The sequence below is a fragment of the Saccoglossus kowalevskii genome, unplaced genomic scaffold, assembly GCF_978046115.1.
Source record: "Saccoglossus kowalevskii unplaced genomic scaffold, keSacKowa6.1 SCAFFOLD_272, whole genome shotgun sequence".
NCBI lineage: Eukaryota > Metazoa > Hemichordata > Enteropneusta > Harrimaniidae > Saccoglossus > Saccoglossus kowalevskii.
In genome coordinates, this window is record NW_028188725.1 from 1 (window position 1) to 22,583 (window position 22,583).

Below are 22,583 nucleotides of genomic sequence, written 5' to 3' on the forward strand. Positions count from 1 at the left end.
TTGTATATAAATAATGTTGTCAATGAAATAATCAAGCAATGTTAGGGAGTTACAATTACAGAAATAGTTTGACAAATGCAACATGGAATACTTCAAATGGGTATGCTAATCATTATTACAAATTATCGTGATTCGTTGAAATGATATATGGGTCCTTCTTGACAGGGGTGAACGTAAGTGTGTTTACAAAGTATACCCGTGAAGAAACATATATAAAAAATAAGAAAACTTGTTCGTCTACATACATGTATTTATTTAAAATAGTGAGCACTTCTCGCAAATTACCAACCTCTACAATTATCATTTAGTTTTTGGTAAAAATACAACTAATTTGTCATATATATAAAACTTCTTATTGTGTTTCCTTCAAGTCACACAAGTCCCATATAGTGGTTGCAATGCCCATTGATCAGTAGACTGCGTTACCGGGTCTACTAAATATTAAAATTACTATTTGCAAAGATAAGATCAGAAAATTTCACGTACAATGTTATTAAAAATAACCACAAATACACACATTTGTATATGCAAATATTTACGATTCCGTGACTTTTGGCAAAGCCTGATACCATTCTTGTGCGCGTGGGGATAAATATTTTATCGCCAATTCATTCACGTCTTGAAACACCTTTCCAGGCAATGGTTTTAATTCTCTACTAAGAGTATGTAAATGACAATCTGTTATTCTTGTCATTTGCTTAATTTTCCTGAACGACACAACAATCGGAGTTTCTTTCGGATCAAGAGTCTTACGCACCCAGGCTGTTTCCGGATGAGAAAATGTTTTGACAGTACCATCAATTAATCGTTCACCAATTCCAAAATTAAAATAGTGAGCCTCGTCAAACGAAAATTTGATTCCGTTGACATCTTTGTACCTGTATGTAAACTCATTTTTTAAGTATGAAGAATAATCATAAATGTCATCAATTGTCAACAGTTTGGCTTTATAGTGGCCCGCAAATGACGACTGTTCTATCACATTTAACCAATCTGTAGGAAGCTCTATGACATCGTGTTTCCGTGAATTCTTTTCAATCAGCCCAAAGTGACGATCTGCAAAGCTGTATGAATGTCCCTCTAACAGCGTTTTATAATCTATTCGCTGGAAAGTTCCCTGGTCATTTAAACTCTGAAGATACCACATAAATTTATTGTTTAAACATTCACCTGCAAATGGCAAAAAAGAAAGTCAGGAAAGACAAACTTGTCACTCAATGCCCGAAATTATTGTCTAGCACAAATATACTATATATAAAAAAGATATTCACCTGGATGGTTATCCGAACTCAAAATAGCATGCCGTGAGGTTATATTCTGTTGCACGAGAAGGCTTTGGAATGCAGAGATGATTTCATTTGGACCTTTACCTCCGTTCATTTCATCCCAAAGAAAACAATGAAAAGTTCTTGTCTTAGCAACGTCCACTCCAAGACATCTCAGATGTAATTTACTGCGAAAGTGCCAGTCTTGAGTGGAGACCTAGTGGTTGAAATAAACAAATAGATCAGATAAGGCACTAGATATGATATATCGTCTATGAACGGTAATTCGAATCATCAATTTTGGTCAGCTGAGGAAAGCAGGGATCGATATGATATCAATAATTTATCGACTGTTTAAATATGGAAATTTACGTCCGATATTAGATCGATATTAGACAGGCTTGATGTTGGGTCTTAATCAGGATTTTTGGAATCGCGAGCTCCCTGATAAACATATGGTACTATAATCTATAATTATCAAATTATCCGATAATAAAAAAAAATAAGCAATATCCCACCTTCATGCTAGAATTATTTTATATGAAGTAATCTAAATCAAATTCTATGTGAAGTAATCTAGATAACAACATGAAAGTGTACGGCATTATAGAGAGCATGTAATTTAACATTAAAACTAATATGTCTTACCTTTGGACATGGAAGGCTTTTTGAGAAATCTAAGTGAAATACAGCAACGTCATTCGTTGAACAAAAATTATCCATCTTTAGTTCCGACAAGCAAGATGTCTGTTTCCAACTAACCACCACGCATTTATATTGCAGAGCAAGTGGTTCGTCTTCTGTAACATAGTGCCCTCCCTCGGCGGTTGAACACATGATGAGATCAAATTCAGTCCGCTACGAAAATACTTCGGGAATTTCCCAGTTTTGTGTGTCGGGTGGTTTCATTGCCAAAACTGTAAAATCGTAATTTATATTACCATAATGTGTTTCGGCAATTGACAAATGATCCTGTAGGGCCTTCTGGAAACGCCGTTTGTCCTCGGTCGTTCTTGCATATTTAATTTTTTTGGCCATCACATCACATCGCTGACAAGTATCTCGCCGAGGCCGTTTAAAATGGATATCAATGTTTTTTAAAACGTGTGTTCGAAAAGTTGAAAAGGAAACGTATCGTCTGTTATTATTTCGTTGTTTCTTCAGATAATCGCGATAGCAACTACTAATACTATTTGAAGCTGGCATATATTTTGTTTCAGTGTTTCCAATATTACAATAATGGGGGGATTCGAATGTATAACTTGCCATATGATTGTCGATGTCCATAACGCATTGTCTGTCAACAGATTTGTGGTGCAGTCCGTGTTTTCCGCGGCGGTCGGATTGAATTGTCGAAAGTGGTCTTCTTTTCCCCATAAGAGTTGCAATACGTTGCTTGCTGATTCCGAAGATTTTCAAAAATCCCAGACGGCAGATACGCTTTCTGTTCATTGTAACATCAATAATATGATAAGTGCGTGAATTGCATCGGCGTACCGTCCGTATATCCATTAGTTGTATTAAAATGAGATTCTGCTCATCATAGCATTTAAGGTCAAAATCACGGCGAATCATTCTGATATTTCGAACGCCTGTTTGGATTAAACAGTCATTGTTACACGAACAGGAGAGCGACATCCGGTCAACAAAAGGAAATGCTCTGTTTTTCCTCGCTGTAGTAGATTTTGCAAACTTTCTCGTGATAGTTACTTTTCGTTTATATAACCCTTTACGAGGTAGTCTTTGAACTGTTCTATGAGCCCATGGTTGTTCAAATGACCAGGTATTATAACAGAATCCTCCACGTACGGCCATCGTTCAATACATATGCGTACTAAGTGTAGCGTGGCACAAAGATTCACATTCCTTGACAGAGGAAGTTGACGTTGCATTTGTGTACGACCTTGTGAATATATTAAAGAAACAAATATGCAACCTGAGGTTCGCGGTTCCACAATCCCAGTTTAGCACTGGTGCATCATGGGAGACATAATTAAATGGGCTGTTCAACTCACAGATCAATTTATATAGTTGTTGATAATGACGATAACTTTTCCTCGACCTCGTGTAAGTTACAAAATTCTGATTCCAACAACGTAGTTTAGAATTATAGACCCTACAATAATACGAAACCAGTTTAATCTCGAAGTACTGTAGACTATATAGTACTAGTCAAAAGTTTAATGTAAACTATAATTTGCATGTGTATCGCTAACCACAGTTCCTCCACTGAGATGAACATCTCCTCGGCACTTATGCATAAATTAATAAATATTATCCAACAATTCAAGTATTAAATCACAAATAAAGAATGTGATTGTTTTGGGTGTGGTAACGCGATTTACCAGGGTTGAAACTTTCCGTCGTGGTATAATGAATATGAATTTTAAACTACACGTGCATTTTCATGAAACCGATATGATCACATAGAGACTTGTAACTTTAAATAAAATTTACCGACTTTACTTAAAAACACGCAATATTTGTAGACGTGACACAGAACAGAAGTGCTCCCAACGAGAATGATATGACGTCACCGCTGTCTCCCCACTGAAGAGCAACGCGCACTGTATGCGATTCACACCTTAGAACAACAGCGTTCCCCAACTGGCTGTTGGGTACTGTGCGCTAACTATGTCATCTGGCTACACCAAGCACGGGCTAAAATTTAAGCTAATCTCATATGTTTTCATATAGGCTAGTCCGAGTTGCGTCCATGTAAGGATGAAACAGTGTTTAGCACTGGCTAAGAGACGCCCAAACTCATTGTTCGTCGTGACTATGAGTACCAATCACAATCCTATCCTCATTCTCAGCGTGATTACCATATTGATAATTTTTCAAGTCACTATAACTATGCATATGATTATACAAGTCCATGCTACAATGACACTCGCTCTCATAAAGAATCAAATCTCAATCATTTTAACTATGATTTACGGGAGTTCGGACCAATTTCCCGTGTATTAATTTTACGATCTGTCACAGCGGCTTACAGTGATATATTTTGAGTTTGTTCTTTGTTTGATACATACCAATCAACGTGAACATTATACTAGTGTTTGGCAAAAGAAATAGAAAAAGAAAAAAACGTCTACATCTAAATGCTTGGTTCATGTTGAATCCGTAGGACTCGTACAGTTACGATCACACGGTAATCGCGGAACTTTCACACTCAGGCAATAACACAAGAATGCATTTAATAAACCCGTAACGAAACGTAACTTAAATCAATTTACATACAAAACATATGTTTGGCGGTATTAACAATTATCAGTATCGATCATCGGTTCCATATATTCGGACACATTCAATGACCTAATACGTGAATGCAATTTTGACCCTTTATCATATTCGATGCGTAATATCACAAGATTCTTTCGTTTAAATTATATTTCTAACGAAACAGTACCAGTTGCTGAATGCAAACCCTGTTCGGCATTTGTTTGAGCTGCTTTCGTTGACATTATCTAATATAGAAAGACAAATTCACGGTTGACGAAAATTCAGGGCGATGTGTTCGTGTAAAATATAGCGCCCGCACTCAGTGGGGGGGGGGGAAATAACGCACACATACAAGTTTAATTATGATTACATCGCGTTCTACCTTATCTTCATTTTGGGTCTCGTGGAGACCACAGTCTATTGATCAGATCAAACATGACGGGCGGTGCCAGCAAGACGATCCACTCACGCAACTCTTACGGCTATTATTCTGGATTCGGCTTTCTAGTACAAGATGGAAAGGGTTAAAACACGCCCGAGTATGGCACAGGTGTGACACTTCTAAAGACGGATTTAGCATTCCACCATGCACAACGAAACTAATTTGATGGACAGTACGAACTGCTCCATTCGGAGTTATCCTACAAGTCCCGTACCCTCTGCTTGTAGAACCACTCCAAACCCAACACCCATACTTGCCACAAACTATTCGTTTTTCCAAAATTTTGAGTTTTAGAGCAGATTTTTCGTTGGCTGAGAGATCGCTGATTGAGGTTGCCATATCTATTGCGCTCATACGCGAGTGCCCTACAAGAGTTTCAGTCTTGTAGTAGTAGCGGTGACAGTATTATGCAAATGCATGGGATCGACGTCTCAAATACTAGTGAAATTGTAGCAATAAGAGAGACTGTCAATTATTCGATTTACGGAGATCGTATTACAAAAACATCGAAATACGAAAAATGACCACGCCCAAATATTTCATCACCACAGCAATAAGATAGCATTGCATTAGAAGGGAGGGGGCAATTTGAAATTAAAACTGGGCGATTTGCACGAAACACCTTGTATATTGTTTGTTTATGAAAGCTTCCCTATTGTTATGTATATTAGTAAACACCACGGTTACATTGTTATACAAACAGGTTAACCAGTGTAACTGTAAATGTTTATTAGTTTGCATATGAGAAATGAACGATGAGAACTATAGAGCACCTGATATTGAGTGGTATAATCGAATGGAAAATGTTACCCGAGATAGAATGTTTCCGATGGACAATTATGACCATAGGTGAAACCCGTATTTTTAGCATCAAAATAAGTTTGAAGGTTGCCCTCGTGTTTTATAACATTTTTCGTTTGAAAATTGTGGCATAGGTCTGCTTTCCAAATAAGAATTGCGTGCAAAATTGTTTACAAGACTCATTGAAGGATTTCAAATGTATAAGAAATGGAATAAGTTTCTAAACCAAACACTATTACCCGACCCTCCTGCGTTTCCCAATTTGATTGCATATGCCCTCCCAAGTATATCTACAGTTATATCTAGAGTGGACGTTCACAAATTAATTGAGGGGTGAAAGTTAGTGTTAGGATTAGTGGTGGGTGCAAAAGGTACTCTTTCCTGAGAAATTCCTTAAAATATATCACATATCTATATGTTTTCTCAAGAATCGTGATCAGTCATCATGACCATCGTATTGCTATTAACTGATAGAAACATTGTATTTCTAAGGATGCAATAAAGTTATTATTATTATTATTATTATAATGACCCACAATAATCTATATTACATACCACATAACACACCCTTTATTGCTTTAAGTATTGTTGGTTTTATCAATGTAACGCGATTCCATCTGTTCCCTTTGATATATAATGAATAACGTTAAAAACATTTCGTTGCATGGACGTATTTAGCCAAGCAAATAGAAAACAACGTCACAACCATATGTTGACGTGACCAATTATTTTGATAACAAATACAAGGTCATGATCGGTCAACCGTAGGACACTTTCGTGAACATCAACGTTAGGAGATGGACTTCATTTTCGTATAAAAGTGATTACTTGCAAATTTCTACAGGATGAGTGAACGAGTGTGTATTGATATTTGTTTTACTGATTTTCAAAATGCTCGTAAGTGCGTTATGCATTATTTGATCTTAATTTTTCCCGATCCTTATACGACGGCAACGATTGGTCACGGAGTTTTAAGTCCTAGTCGAACTCTTCTGATATGAAGCCCTCGCCGATGTATATTACAGAAAATCTCTCGTAGTCTTACTTCATCCTATGCACGGAGTAGCTGGTGTTCAATTTGATCAAGTCTAAAAGTAGCCCAGGTCCAGTTGACTCACTGTTAGACTGATAACTTTGTCTGGGTAATATTATAATGGAAGCTAACTTTAGCAAATCGGAATTGTCACCACACACTCGACTCGACAAATTATAGTGATTCTTTTTTCATAAATTTGTTTTTTGGAGAAATTAAATAATGCATTTTTTTTATCATTGCGTACCAAGGAATTGTTCTAAAAGAAGTGATTTTTATGACAAGTTTCTCAAAATACATTACTGTAACACACACAAGAATGTTATTTCAAGGTGCCATCTTAAAAATTATGTGTAGGCTCTACTATAACGCTTCGAGTTCGAGCCGAATTCAAAGTTCCACTACCAGCGGGGAAGTGAGCGGCAGTCGCGCCCCCCAAAAATGCGCGACCACTTGCGCCTACTGACTACCGAGCATGTTGCAGCACATATACATATATATATAATCTTTAATTCGGTTCGGACCTCGTTACTATCATAACGGGTTATTATTCATTTTATAAAAGCTAATTTTCTGCGCACTGTTGTGTGTGTGTTTGCAAATATGTTGATTTGAAAAAAAAATATTTGATCATTTACTAGTAAACTAACGGTCCTGTGGAGTGGCTAAATTGAAAAGTAATTACGTGCTGGTGCACGGACGCGACAACTTTTGTCTCTTGTCGTACACACGTGTAGATGTTGTGCTAAAAATAGGTCATCATCTAGGTGACGCAGACCAAAATAGAAATTTGCAACAGTGTTTAAATTGCGTTGAGAACGAACGCGAATGTATTAGACCATTTCAGAAATTATATGCCGTGGTTTCTGAAACCCAAGGTCATTCAATTATGTGTGTCGTTCTGAATGTAATCACGTGTGAAAGGTATACAACCATTATCCTTTCTAGAGTGGGTGACAAATTGAAGGCAAAATTATGTTTTTAATTGAATTTGCATTTATATATTTATTATGCGAAGAAAATAAAATGAACATATATACACATGAATAGTAGTAACATTACATTTTATTTTATTTATTTATTGAATACTCGTGTATATTTATCACCCACATTCTGATTTTTACGCAAATCGTTCCACCCAGTCAAATTCATGACAAGTGAGTCTTATTATTTCAAGATGGCTAGCAAAGGCAACGTACGCAAACTCATCAACGGAGTAAAAATAGGAATCAAGTGCCCATTTCTGAGCTTATTTGTAGAGGAGTATTTGTGCTTCACACGAGAACCTGGTGACATCATTACATCAAAGGAGCTGTTTTTTCATTATGAAAATTTTATATCATTAATGACAAAAAATGATCGCCAGACACAGTCAATGATTAGTGAGACTCGTTTTCATAAGGTACGTGCTTTTGTGTGGCCGGGTGATCGATGATTGAATTTGTCATATCACCACAAATTAAGGAAATACAGACGAGAAATATTTCACAATGACAAGTTTCTTTCTTTTTTTCATTGTGTTTGGATTTGTTACATAAATATTGTAAACGTTATACAAATTCAGAAAACTATACATTGCTTACATCGGTTATACATGTGCAGGGAATATTGTGAAACGCTAGTGTAATTCGGGATCAGTCTTATATATTATTTGTGTTTTGTAAAGAAACTACACACCAGATTAAAAGTACGACAATTGATTAAAACTAGTCAGCTATAAAGAAATAAAATACATGCGTTGACATAACTACTAATGGAAAGATTACACAATAAAAAAATGGGCAAGGGGTCACCCTTCATAACTTCCACTGGTGTTTAAATTTTATAATTATATCATAAATTGTATCTCATTTGACATGTGGTATTTTACAGCAAATCAAGGTTACACTTGTCCATAATGGCATATCGCCAGTCACCTCGGGTGGTAAGCGAGGTTATCGCGGGTTGAATATGCGGCAACATCGGCTAAGAAGGGAACAATCCTCGATGTCTATTAAAGAAAAAACAGAACACTTTTTGAAACGAAAAAAATGGGATGAATATATACAGGTACAATGCGGAACGTAATTACAAAAAAATAAGCAGAGTTATTAAGCAAAATATATTAAACGTGGAGATCCACATCTGTGGAAAGTTCACACCTTTATATTTAAATTTGACGAGTTCTCTCCTGATAATGAGGGAATATCTCAATCTAGAATAAAAGTCTTAGTATTTGTAATGGTTTAATATTTTGTACATCCATAGTATAATGATTTAACATCTCACTATAATGAGATTATATATATTGTTATGGGGTGCATGTTGCTATACTGAAATATAATTACTATGTCACATGTAGCTCATTTTAATCAATGCATAATCGTTTGCAATTTCAAAATATGTTTGCATAGCATAATTGACGAATCCTTCCTTGCTCTGTATATTCCTGAACGAGTTTGTCCCGAAATTATTTAGCATTTCTTTTCACCCATGTTTTCATTAAAATGAGTTACACTTTCATAACAAAATACTCTGTTTATTATAGGAGTTTCTATCTCGAATTCGAAATAGGAAATAAATGAGTAAATTAAACATGTTTTACGAATCAAATGCTATTATACATGAGTGTTATCTCATGGAAAACTGACAACGAGTTAATAATAAGAATACATTATTTGTGTTAGAATATAGAGAGCTGCTAAGTTGTTCGAGTTACGGACATCGAAGTACGAACATCGAATTACAAAAAAAGTTACATTTTGGAAACCACACCCACTTTTGTGAGACCTCGTCCAAACTGTAACTCGATTAACTAGTCAACAGAATTCCGAGTTACAGGTAAAATACATTTTTAGTTGTTGAAGGTCCACATTTAGTAACTTGAACTTTAAGTAACAGTTAACCAAACATCGAGTTACAGGCAGCATGATTTTTTTTAACGTTCAACTATTAAGTATGTTGCCCATAACGCGAAGTTTTGTTACTGTGGAATACTTTATTTTCGCCGGAATTAATTTTCGCTGAAAAGGCTTTTTGGGCGTTTGCTTGGAATTTATTTTCACTGATTTTGGATGAGTTTAAAGTGAAAATATAGGAAAAAAAGTATATTCGCTGGATTTTATTTTCACGGAATCATCCCTTCAGCGAAAATAGCGAAAATAAATTCCAAGCGAAAATAAAGTATTCTACAGTAACTGTTGATTGGCCATAGTTACAATTTGGGTGTGGTTTCGCAAAAGGGGCGTGATTTATAAAATATGGGCGTGGTAATATTTGTAACTCAATGTTTTCGTAACTCGATGCTCGTAACTCTAACAGTTCAGTATATAGAATAGATATTTTGTTGTTTAATGTATTATGACGATAAGATTTGGTACATGATCTTCCCAGGGGATCACTGGTAAAACTCACGGAAAAGCGAGGCACCCAAGTGTTCTAGAAATTATGCTTCATAACAGGGTCCCTTTTCGACATTCTCAGAAATCAAAAAGAATGATATCGTTGCTAGCTTTATATATTGTGTAATATGCGGCAATGATAGTTTAATTTAACAATTATTTGTAACTAGTATAGTGTACATGTAATAAAAGAGTGTTTTTATATCGAAAATATATTTCGAGGGCCGATTTTTGAATTTGATTTTTACTAAAAGACCCCCAGAATAGTCTAGTGAAATCAAAACAAAAAACAATATTTGTTTACATTGAAATTAAGGTTGAAGTCGTTAACAGAGATTTTAGAGAAGCGGGAAAGTGCGCCTTTGCAAAACAAGATATAAAAGCAAATGAGATAATTGGGGTGTACGACGGAGAAATAATTGACAGAGCAGAGGCTGAACAACTAGAACGACAGTATGCGGTAACAGGTGAACGTTGTGGCATGTATCACCTGGAATATTCCGGCATGGTGTGAGTATATAATCAGCCACAATATTTGCCATAATATTTTCTTAGTGTTAGTAGTTATATGTAACACTACTTTCATACAATTTAATGTAAAACTAATGAAATGAATTATGCACTTGCTGTCACACACTCGCTCTTATCAACTAGCTCGCTCACACACACACACACACACACGCACAATGGCAATTCACCCATTCTCACGCACTCGCTTACCCTCTCCCACCCCAATTCATTGAACTCAAACACTCCACCCACTGACACACACAAACTCGCACACAAACTCACTCACCCACCCATTTGATCATCCTCCAACAAACTCACTCACAACTAAATCTAATTCACCCACAACTCTTACATTATCAAGCCACCCTTTCATTAGGTCAACCGCAATTCACTCATTACTCTCAACTGATTGACTAAATGAGTGACTCATTGTTTAATAAATTCCTTTCTACTCACCCACTTAACAACGAAATAATTCAGTAACAATCAGACATATATTATTAACTCACCAACCAAATGACTTGCTGAGTGAAACATTGATTTCTCTCTGACTTGCCCACATTTCATTAACCCATTTTAACTCGCACACGCTATAACTTAACTGTCCCACCTTACCACTAGCTCACTGATTTGTCAACCCAAAGATAGCTTCATTCGCTCACTTAATCAACACTAAATCTAGTTAATTCACTCAGTCATATGTACATTATATCAACTTACTCATTACACACTTGCCAACTCAAGCACCCATTCGCTCACCAACAGATTGACTCACTGTTGTATATATAAACACATCCATCCAACCAACCACCCACCCATCCATTCACTGTCATACTCAAATGACGCATCAATTAACCCTTTCACTCACTCACACACACATCTTCACTCACTCACCCTCACCCACTCAGCTTTACTCCCTCAGCCTCACCTTCACTCACTTTCTCACCTTCACTCATCTTCATTCACTCACTCACTCACTCACTCACCTTCATTCACTCACTCTCACCCACTCACCTTCATGCTCACCTTCATTCACCCACCCTCACCTTCATTCACCCATCCTCAGCCTCACCTTCACTCACTCACCTCACCCACTCACTCACTCACCCTTACCTTCACTAACTTACCTTTACCTTCACTCACTCACTCCTTCACCCACTCACCCTCATCTTCATTTACTCACTCGCCCTCATCTTCAATCACTCGCCTTCTCAAACTCACTCTCACCTTCACTCACTCACTCGCTCACCTTCGCTCACTCACTCACCTTCATTCACTCACCCTTACCTTCACTCCCCCTTATCTTCACTCACTCTCATCCACACCTCCATTCACTCACCCTCGTCTTCACTCACTCACCTTCTCTAACTCACTCCCATCTTCACCCACTCACCTTCACTCACTCATCTTTACTCCCACTCACTCACCCTCAGCTTTACTTACTCACTCACCCTCAGTCTCATCTTCACTCACCCTCATTCACTCACTCACTCACCCTCATTCACTCACTCACCTTCAGTCACACACTTTCACTCACTCACTCACCCACCCACCCTCACCTTCACTCACACTCAGCTTCACTTCCATCAGCCTCACCTTCACTCACACACCTTCACTCACTCGCTCACCTTCACTCACTCACTCACCCACCCACCCTTACCTTCACTCACTCGCCTTCTCTAACTCACTCTCTCCTTCAATCACCCACCCTCATCTTCACTCACTCGTCTTCTCTAACTCACTCTCACCTTCAATCACTCGCCCTCATCCACACACCTTCACTCACTCACCCTCACCTTTTCTCACTCGCCCTCATCTTCACTCCCTCACTCACTCACCCTCATCTTCATTTACTCACTCGCCCTCATCTTCACTCACTCGCCTTCACTCACTCACTCACTCGCTCGCTCACCTTCGCTCACTCACTCACTCACCTTCATTCACTCCCCCTTATCTTCACTCACTCTCATCCACACCTCCATTCACTCACCCTCGTCTTCACTCACTCACCTTCTCTAACTCACTCCCATCTTCACCCACTCACTCACCTTCACTCACTCATCTTTACTCCCACTCACTCACCCTCAGCTTTACTTACTCACTCACCCTCAGTCTCATCTTCACTCACCCTCATTCACTCACTCACTCACTCACCCTCATTCATTCACACACTTTCACTCACTCACTCACTCACACACCCACCCACCCTCACCTTCACTCACACACTCACCCTCAGCTTCACTTCCATCAGCCTCACCTTCACTCACTCACCCACTCCCACCTTCACTCACACACCTTCACTCACTCGCTCACCTTCACTCACCCTCTCCTTCACTCACACACCTTCACTCACTCACTCACCTTCACTCACTCACTCTCACTCACCCTTACCTTCACTCACTCGCCTTCTCTAACTCACTCTCACCTTCGCTCACTCACTCGCTCACCTTCGCTCACTCACTCACTCACCTTCATTCACTCACCCTTACCTTCACTCCCCCTTATCTTCACTTACTCTCATCCACACCTCCATTCACTCACCCTCGTCTTCACTCACTCACCTTCTCTAACTCACTCCCATCTTCAGCCACTCACTCACCTTCACTCACTCGTCTTTACTCCCACTCACTCACCCTCAGCTTTACTTACTCACTCACCCTCAGTCTCATCTTCACTCACCCTCATTCACTCACTCACTCACCTTCAGTCACACACTTTCACTCACTCACTCACCCACCCTCACCCTTACCTTCACTCACACACTCACCCTCAGCTTCACTTCCATCAGCCTCACCTTCACTCACTCACCCACCTTCACTCACACACCTTCACTCACTCGCTCACCTTCACTCACCCTCTCCTTCACTCACACACCTTCACTCACTCGTTCACCTTCACTCAATCACTCTCACTCACCCTTCACTCACTCGCCTTCTCTAACTCACTCTCTCCTTGAATCACCCACCCTCATCTTCACTCACTCGTCTTCTCTAACTCACTCTCACCTTCAATCACTCACCCTCACCTTCAATCACTCACCCTCATCCACACACCTTCACTCACTCACCCTCACCTTTTCTCACTCGCCCTCATCTTCACTCCCTCACTCACTCACCCACCCTCACCTTCATTCACTCACACTCACTCACCCTCACCCACCCTCACTCACCCTCACCCACCCTCACCTTCATTCACTCACCCTCATCTTCACTCACTGCCCTCATCTTCACTCACTCACCCACCCTCACCTTCAATCACTCACCCTCATCCACACACCGTCACTCACTCACCCACCATCACCTTCATTCACTCACTCACTCACCCTCACCCACCCTCACCTTCATTCACTTACCCTCACTCGCCCTCATCTTCACTCACTTGTCCTCATCTTCACTCACTCACCCACCCTCACCTTCATTCACTCACTCACTCACTCTCTCATGTTAATATCATCATGGCCATATATTTTCAGAATAAATCCACACAGTGAAAAGAAGATGTGGGAAACAAGTGGAATTACCTTTTTCCTGAACCATTCCAAAAAGCATTCCAACATTGTCACAAAACAACTGAAGATTAATGACAGGCCGTGTGTGGTTATGATTTCCAAATATTACATACCAGAAGGGGCAGAATTGTTATATAATTATGGTGATGAGAAAGCACCATTTTTTGCAAATTCACAAACTTTTCCAAATTAAAGTAATTTATGATCTATGTTCGAGTTGAGTTGTGTTGTGTTGTGTTGTGAACATGTAAAATAACAATAAAATTCAATATTTCCTTGACAAGAAATTAAAACACAGTGAACATGCTAAAAACATCAAAACATTAAAATTAAATGTCAGTTAAATTAAATAGTTTTACAGCATTCAAAAGTCAGGAAATACACAATTGAATATATGAAGTTTCACACGCAAGTGCCACATGACAGACTAATTGCTGAACATTTTCAAAATCGCTAAATAAATGAAATTTATGGTATATGCAAAATAAGGTTTATGTAAACGTAATGAAACTAATTTTCTTTTAAATTTACAACTATTCCCCATCCCAGTAATGAACTACTAGTAAATACCTTATTATTTTGACACAGATCAATGTATTTAAAACACCTTCATCTCTTTTTTTAACTTGCAGGTCATTACTACAGTAATTCATATGACAGGGGTTCCAGAGAAATAATTACATTCAAATGTGGGAAAATATTAGTTAATTAATAAACACAAATTATTTGTTTCATTATTTTAACAAACTAAAAATGAATGGTGCATAGTACTACTGTAGAACATATTATTCAAGCTGTTAATTGAATAATTTAACACAAAAAGGTGCCAATTGGGCAAAAGCAATGTACATATCACCAGTGGTATGTTGGTATCCATTGTCAGGTATATTTACTAATCTATTAACAATCAATTGACAAGTTTCAAACAAAACTATTTTTTTAATTAACAATGTTGATTCATTTTAGTTTCAATAAACATTTTCAAATTATTGAAAAAACACTTCCCAAGATAGAATTTAAACACAGCTTTACATTTCAACTTATAATAAACATAGTCATGCACAGAGCATACAATTTCTAAGCACATGTCCTTGTAAGTGTATATGATCCACTGTTGACGCAATTCTTGTATTTTATTCATCAGCCAATGACGTCCTGGTTTGTGTCCTGATTAATTATAGAGTAATAATACATCATATTGGATACTGGCACTATAAAAATGGACACCCTAAAGTACATTCCAGGGTTCTTGCGTTCCTGCGTTTTGCAAAAGAAAAACAATATATCAAGTACAATTAGATTCATTTAGCTTTAGTCAGATATGAATTTTAAATATAAAACAAAAGTCAATGAAAATATAACATTGTTGCAAACACAATTAAAGTAGGAATTTGGAAGGTAAGTCATGCAATGATCAAATAAGATTGAGACAGTTGGGGATTTCCAAATTACAAGGCCCCCATGAATTCAGACCCATTTTAACACGTAGCCAGGGTAGTGAAATTAAACGGTACCCACCGAAAAATACACAGCGTCAGAACCCTGACCAACACATTGAATTAAAGTCCAAGATTGGTCGGTTATGTACGTACTTATCCAGAGTGACTTCAGACCCATTTTAACACGTAGCCAGGGTAATGAAATTAAACGGTACCCACCGAAAAATACACAGAGTCAGAACCCTGACCAACACATTGAATTAAAGTCCAAGATTGGTCGGTTATGTACGTACTTATCCAGAGTGACTTCAGACCCATTTTAACACGTAGCCAGGGTAATGAAATTAAACGGTACCCACCGAAAAATACACAGGGTCAGAACCCTGACCAACACATTGAATTAAAGTCCAAGATTGGTCGGTTATGTACGTACTTATCCAGAGTGACTTCAGACCCATTTTAACACGTAGCCAGGGTAATGAAATTAAACGGTACCCACCGAAAAATACACAGGGTCAGAACCCTGACCAACACATTGAATTAAAGTCCAAGATTGGTTGGTTACGTACGTACTTATCCAGAGTGACTTCAGACCCATTTTAACACGTAGCCAGGGTAATGAAATTAAACGGTACCCACCGAAAAATACACAGGGTCAAAACCCTGACCAACACATTGAAATAAAGTCTAAGATTGGTCGGTTATGTACGTACTTATCCAAAATGAATTCATAACCATTTTAACACGTAGCCAGGGTAATGAAATTAAACGGTACCCACCGAAAAATACACAGGGTCAGAACCCTGACCAACACATTGAATTAAAGTCCAAGATTGGTCGGTTATGTACGTACTTATCCAGAGTGACTTCAGACCCATTTTAACACGTAGCCAGGGTAATGAAATTAAACGGTACCCACCGAAAAATACACAGGGTCAGAACCCTGACCAACATATTGAAATAAAGTCCAAGATTGGTCGGTTATGTACGTACTTATCCAGAGTGACTTCAGACCCATTTTAACACGTAGCCAGGGTAATGAAATTAAACGGTACCCACCGAAAAATACACAGGGTCAGAACCCTGACCAACACATTGAATTAAAGTCCAAGATTGGTCGGTTATGTACGTACTTATCCAGAGTGACTTCAGACCCATTTTAACACGTAGCCAGGGTAATGAAATTAAACGGTACCCACCGAAAAATACACAGGGTCAAAACCCTGACCAACACATTGAAATAAAGTCTAAGATTGGTCGGTTATGTACGTACTTATCCAAAATGAATTCATAACCATTTTAACACGTAGCCAGGGTAGTGAAATTAAACGGTACCCACCGAAAAATACACAGGGTCAGAACCCTGACCAACACATTGAATTAAAGTCCAAGATTGGTCGGTTACGTACGTACTTATCCAGAGTGACTTCAGACCCATTTTAACACGTAGCCAGGGTAATGAAATTAAACGGTACCCACCGAAAAATACACAGGGTCAGAACCCTGACCAACACATTGAAATAAAGTCCAAGATTGGTCGGTTATGTACGTACTTATCCAAAATGAATTCATACCCATTTTAACACGTAGCCAGGGTGGTGAAATTAAACGGTACCCACCGAAAAATACACAGGGTCAGAACCCTGACCAACACATTGAAATAAAGTCCAAGATTGGTCGGTTATGTACGTACTTATCCAAAATGAATTCATAACCATTTTAACACGTAGCCAGGGTAATGAAATTAAACGGTACCCACCGAAAAATACACAGGGTCTGAACCCTGACCAACATATTGAAATAAAGTCCAAGATTGGTCGGTTATGTACGTACTTATCCAAAATGAATTCATAACCATTTTAACACGTAGCCAGGGTAGTGAAATTAAACGGTACCCACCGAAAAATACACAGGGTCAGAACCCTGACCAACACATTGAATTAAAGTCCAAGATTGGTCGGTTACGTACGTACTTATCCAGAGTGACTTCAGACCCATTTTAACACGTAGCCAGGGTAATGAAATTAAACGGTACCCACCGAAAAATACACAGGGTCAGAACCCTGACCAACACATTGAAATAAAGTCCAAGATTGGTCGGTTATGTACGTACTTATCCAAAATGAATTCATACCCATTTTAACACGTAGCCAGGGTGGCGAAATTAAACGGTACCCACCGAAAAATACACAGGGTCAGAACCCTGACCAACACATTGAAATAAAGTCCAAGATTGGTCGGTTATGTACGTACTTATCCAAAATGAATTCATACCCATTTTAACACGTAGCCAGGGTGGTGAAATTAAACGGTACCCACCGAAAAATACACAGGGTCAGAACCCTGACCAACACATTGAAATAAAGTCCAAGATTGGTCGGTTATGTACGTACTTATCCAAAATGAATTCATAACCATTTTAACACGTAGCCAGGGTAATGAAATTAAACGGTACCCACCGAAAAATACACAGGGTCAGAACCCTGACCAACATATTGAAATAAAGTCCAAGATTGGTCGGTTATGTACGTACTTATCCAAAATGAATTCATAACCATTTTAACACGTAGCCAGGGTAATGAAATTAAACGGTACCCACCGAAAAATACACAGGGTCTGAACCCTGACCAACATATTGAAATAAAGTCCAAGATTGGTCGGTTATGTACGTACTTATCCAGAGTGAATTCATAACCATTTTAACACGTAGCCAGGGTAATGAAATTAAACGGTACCCACCGAAAAATACACAGGGTCAGAACCCTGACCAACATATTGAAATAAAGTCCAAGATTGGTCGGTTATGTACGTACTTATCCAAAATGAATTCATAACCATTTTAACACGTAGCCAGGGTAATGAAATTAAACGGTACCCACCGAAAAATACACAGGGTCAGAACCCTGACCAACACATTGAAATAAAGTCCAAGATTGGTCGGTTATGTACGTACTTATCCAAAATGAATTCATAACCATTTTAACACGTAGCCAGGGTAATGAAATTAAACGGTACCCACCGAAAAATACACAGGGTCAGAACCCTGACCAACATATTGAAATAAAGTCCAAGATTGGTCGGTTATGTACGTACTTATCCAAAATGAATTCATAACCATTTTAACACGTAGCCAGGGTAATGAAATTAAACGGTACCCACCGAAAAATACACAGGGTCAGAACCCTGACCAACACATTGAAATATAAAGTCCAAGATTGGTCGGTTATGTACGTACTTATCCAAAATGAATTCATAACCATTTTAACACGTAGCCAGGGTAATGAAATTAAACGGTACCCACCGAAAAATACACAGGGTCAGAACCCTGACCAACATATTGAAATAAAGTCCAAGATTGGTCGGTTATGTACGTACTTATCCAGAGTGAATTCATAACCATTTTAACACGTAGCCAGGGTAATGAAATTAAACGGTACCCACCGAAAAATACACAGGGTCAGAACCCTGACCAACATATTGAAATAAAGTCCAAGATTGGTCGGTTATGTACGTACTTATCCAGAGTGAATTCATAACCATTTTAACACGTAGCCAGGGTAATGAAATTAAACGGTACCCACCGAAAAATACACAGGGTCAGAACCCTGACCAACATATTGAAATAAAGTCCAAGATTGGTCGGTTATGTACGTACTTATCCAGAGTGAATTCATAACCATTTTAACACGTAGCCAGGGTAATGAAATTAAACGGTACCCACCGAAAAATACACAGGGTCAGAACCCTGACCAACATATTGAAATAAAGTCCAAGATTGGTCGGTTATGTACGTACTTATCCAGAGTGAATTCATAACCATTTTAACACGTAGCCAGGGTAATGAAATTAAACGGTACCCACCGAAAAATACACAGGGTCTGAACCCTGACCAACATATTGAAATAAAGTCCAAGATTGGTCGGTTATGTACGTACTTATCCAAAATGAATTCATAACCATTTTAACACGTAGCCAGGGTAATGAAATTAAACGGTACCCACCGAAAAATACACAGGGTCAGAACCCTGACCAACATATTGAAATAAAGTCCAAGATTGGTCGGTTATGTACGTACTTATCCAGAGTGAATTCATAACCATTTAAACACGTAGCCAGGGTAATGAAATTAAACGGTACCCACCGAAAAATACACAGGGTCTGAACCCTGACCAACATATTGAAATAAAGTCCAAGATTGGTCGGTTATGTACGTACTTATCCAAAATGAATTCATAACCATTTTAACACGTAGCCAGGGTAATGAAATTAAACGGTACCCACCGAAAAATACACAGGGTCTGAACCCTGACCAACATATTGAAATAAAGTCCAAGATTGGTCGGTTATGTACGTACTTATCCAAAATGAATTCATAACCATTTTAACACGTAGCCAGGGTAATGAAATTAAACGGTACCCACCGAAAAATACACAGGGTCAGAACCCTGACCAACACATTGAAATATAAAGTCCAAGATTGGTCGGTTATGTACGTACTTATCCAAAATGAATTCATAACCATTTTAACACGTAGCCAGGGTAATGAAATTAAACGGTACCCACCGAAAAATACACAGGGTCAGAACCCTGACCAACATATTGAAATAAAGTCCAAGATTGGTCGGTTATGTACGTACTTATCCAGAGTGACTTCAGACCCATTTTAACACGTAGCCAGGGTAATGAAATTAAACGGTACCCACCGAAAAATACACAGGGTCAGAACCCTGACCAACATATTGAAATAAAGTCCAAGATTGGTCGGTTATGTACGTACTTATCCAAAATGAATTCATAACCATTTTAACACGTAGCCAGGGTAATGAAATTAAACGGTACCCACCGAAAAATACACAGGGTCAGAACCCTGACCAACACATTGAAATAAAGTCCAAGATTGGTCGGTTATGTACGTACTTATCCAAAATGAATTCATACCCATTTTAACACGTAGCCAGGGTGGTGAAATTAAACGGTACCCACCGAAAAATACACAGGGTCAGAACCCTGACCAACATATTGAAATAAAGTCCAAGATTGGTCGGTTATGTACGTACTTATCCAGAGTGAATTCATAACCATTTTAACACGTAGCCAGGGTAATGAAATTAAACGGTACCCACCGAAAAATACACAGGGTCAGAACCCTGACCAACATATTGAAATAAAGTCCAAGATTGGTCGGTTATGTACGTACTTATCCAAAATGAATTCATACCCATTTTAACACGTAGCCAGGGTAATGAAATTAAACGGTACCCACCGAAAAATACACAGGGTCAGAACCCTGACCAACACATTGAAATAAAGTCCAAGATTGGTCGGTTATGTACGTACTTATCCAGAGTGAATTCATAACCATTTTAACACGTAGCCAGGGTAATGAAATTAAACGGTACCCACCGAAAAATACACAGGGTCAGAACCCTGACCAACACATTGAAATAAAGTCCAAGATTGGTCGGTTATGTACGTACTTATCCAAAATGAATTCATACCCATTTTAACACGTAGCCAGGGTGGTGAAATTAAACGGTACCCACCGAAAAATACACAGGGTCAGAACCCTGACCAACACATTGAAATAAAGTCCAAGATTGGTCGGTTATGTACGTACTTATCCAAAATGAATTCATAACCATTTTAACACGTAGCCAGGGTAATGAAATTAAACGGTACCCACCGAAAAATACACAGGGTCAGAACCCTGACCAACATATTGAAATAAAGTCCAAGATTGGTCGGTTATGTACGTACTTATCCAAAATGAATTCATAACCATTTTAACACGTAGCCAGGGTAATGAAATTAAACGGTACCCACCGAAAAATACACAGGGTCTGAACCCTGACCAACATATTGAAATAAAGTCCAAGATTGGTCGGTTATGTACGTACTTATCCAGAGTGAATTCATAACCATTTTAACACGTAGCCAGGGTAATGAAATTAAACGGTACCCACCGAAAAATACACAGGGTCAGAACCCTGACCAACATATTGAAATAAAGTCCAAGATTGGTCGGTTATGTACGTACTTATCCAAAATGAATTCATAACCATTTTAACACGTAGCCAGGGTAATGAAATTAAACGGTACCCACCGAAAAATACACAGGGTCAGAACCCTGACCAACACATTGAAATAAAGTCCAAGATTGGTCGGTTATGTACGTACTTATCCAAAATGAATTCATAACCATTTTAACACGTAGCCAGGGTAATGAAATTAAACGGTACCCACCGAAAAATACACAGGGTCAGAACCCTGACCAACATATTGAAATAAAGTCCAAGATTGGTCGGTTATGTACGTACTTATCCAAAATGAATTCATAACCATTTTAACACGTAGCCAGGGTAATGAAATTAAACGGTACCCACCGAAAAATACACAGGGTCAGAACCCTGACCAACACATTGAAATATAAAGTCCAAGATTGGTCGGTTATGTACGTACTTATCCAAAATGAATTCATAACCATTTTAACACGTAGCCAGGGTAATGAAATTAAACGGTACCCACCGAAAAATACACAGGGTCAGAACCCTGACCAACATATTGAAATAAAGTCCAAGATTGGTCGGTTATGTACGTACTTATCCAGAGTGAATTCATAACCATTTTAACACGTAGCCAGGGTAATGAAATTAAACGGTACCCACCGAAAAATACACAGGGTCAGAACCCTGACCAACATATTGAAATAAAGTCCAAGATTGGTCGGTTATGTACGTACTTATCCAGAGTGAATTCATAACCATTTTAACACGTAGCCAGGGTAATGAAATTAAACGGTACCCACCGAAAAATACACAGGGTCAGAACCCTGACCAACATATTGAAATAAAGTCCAAGATTGGTCGGTTATGTACGTACTTATCCAGAGTGAATTCATAACCATTTTAACACGTAGCCAGGGTAATGAAATTAAACGGTACCCACCGAAAAATACACAGGGTCAGAACCCTGACCAACAT

General features: G+C 38.4%; 1 long non-coding RNA gene across 1 annotated transcript; it reads left to right on the plus strand.

Annotated features, from left to right (window-relative positions):
* Positions 1-9,971: 9,971 nt before the first annotated feature.
* On the plus strand, positions 9,972-14,373 carry LOC144358010 (uncharacterized). Its single transcript, XR_014928814.1, has 2 exons — positions 9,972-10,656; positions 14,129-14,373. It is a non-coding gene; the product is annotated as an uncharacterized LOC144358010 (long non-coding RNA).
* Positions 14,374-22,583: the final 8,210 nt, after the last annotated feature.